We start from the raw sequence: 1,473 nt of genomic DNA on the forward strand, positions 1-1,473 counted from the left end.
ATGGTCAAAGAGCAAGAGATAAGAAAGGCGAGGCTCGCAGAGCCATTTATCTCTCCGCCCTTCAATTAATCCCACATGTGTTTATCGGCCAGGCTGGAACAATAAACTAACTACCTCAGTTCACATGGCTTCTAGCCTTTAAACATTTGATGTGGTAGACTATATTGTTTGGTTTTAAATTTTGGGTCAACTTTTTAATTTCCAGAATTAACCCAAATTGATTATGAAATATTAACTTTAAGAAGACTTACTGCTGAAAATTGAACAGCTTTGTCATGCTGCGCTTTCCATACACGGAAATGGGCAGAGAGGTTGTTAGGAATGGTGGCCATTAAGAAGAGAATGTTGACAATCATGCCTACAGGTCTGATACTTGCATCTGTAAGCGGAAGTGCAGCCAAAGGAGAGGACCCTAAAAAGCAGCTAGTGAAACCAGACCAGCTCCCTATATATACTGCTCCACCTATGCAGTCTAAATATGTTGAGGACCAGCCTGGTTGTTTACAACTGGGCTTTGCTTTCATCCGTACCACAACTGGTCATTACATTGGCTGGTGCAAGGGTGTATATGTCTATGTGAAACAATGGGATAAGGGACATTTTCTTCCCCAAATTGGAGCGATTACAGTTGCAGGATTTGCAGGCTTGGTTTGCATGAAAAGGTTTGAGATTTAAGAAAATTGCTTATCCATTGAGACTAGCAACTTTAGGAGCAACAGTTTGCTACCCAGTTCAGTCAGTAATAATGGCAAAGGTAAGAGAAGAGGGCAGATTCTGCAAGCCAGCAAATTTGGGAAGCAGTTAAATCATTGTGCGTAAAATGCAGCAAAAATGAATCACTCCCTGAACCTAAAGAAAAAGCTAAGGTAGGAGTTATGCCGAAATAGAACTACCTACAAAGACAACTCCAGTTTCGAAACAGTCGGGGCCTGTGCCAACAGAGCTCAACTCTGAAACAACCAAATCAGACCCCACCTCAGGTGCCGCACAGTTTTTGCCTGACTCCAAGCTCATGAATCACGGGCAGTCCCATCCAGAAGATGTAGATTTGTCCAGTACTAGAAGCTGAAATGGATGGCCTAGAGAACTACAAGATGTATGAAGTTTGCAAATAACGATGAGAAATCATGGAATGGGTAACTGTGACACATAGGGTGTAAATTGATTCAAGATTTCCCCCTTACATCTTATAATGACCAGTCATGTGCGTGACCTGACCAGTCATGTCAGTTAATACACAAAGGGAATGCAACACAAGCAGTATGAAAGGATTGAGGAGGAGAGAGTTCTAGAAGCATTTAGGGTGCATTGGATGACTTTTAAGGATATTTATACAAGCTCAAAATGGAATAAAGAGATGAGACTAAAATCTGAAAAGATGTACATAAATGCACACAAATATATCTGTTCTAGCTTTTCCAAAAATTTTTCAGCTAAATTAGAAAGGTGTGTGACTGGTACAGATAGGAACTG

General features: G+C 40.9%; 1 pseudogene; it reads left to right on the forward strand.

The window, feature by feature from the left end:
- Window positions 1–321: 321 nt before the first annotated feature.
- LOC101639972 lies at window positions 322–1,069 on the forward strand (annotated as a pseudogene).
- Window positions 1,070–1,473: the final 404 nt, after the last annotated feature.

Source organism: Echinops telfairi, unplaced genomic scaffold (genome assembly GCF_000313985.2).
Source record: "Echinops telfairi isolate 266 unplaced genomic scaffold, ASM31398v2 ScPeMD7_9;HRSCAF=40, whole genome shotgun sequence".
Classification (NCBI taxonomy): domain Eukaryota; kingdom Metazoa; phylum Chordata; class Mammalia; order Afrosoricida; family Tenrecidae; genus Echinops; species Echinops telfairi.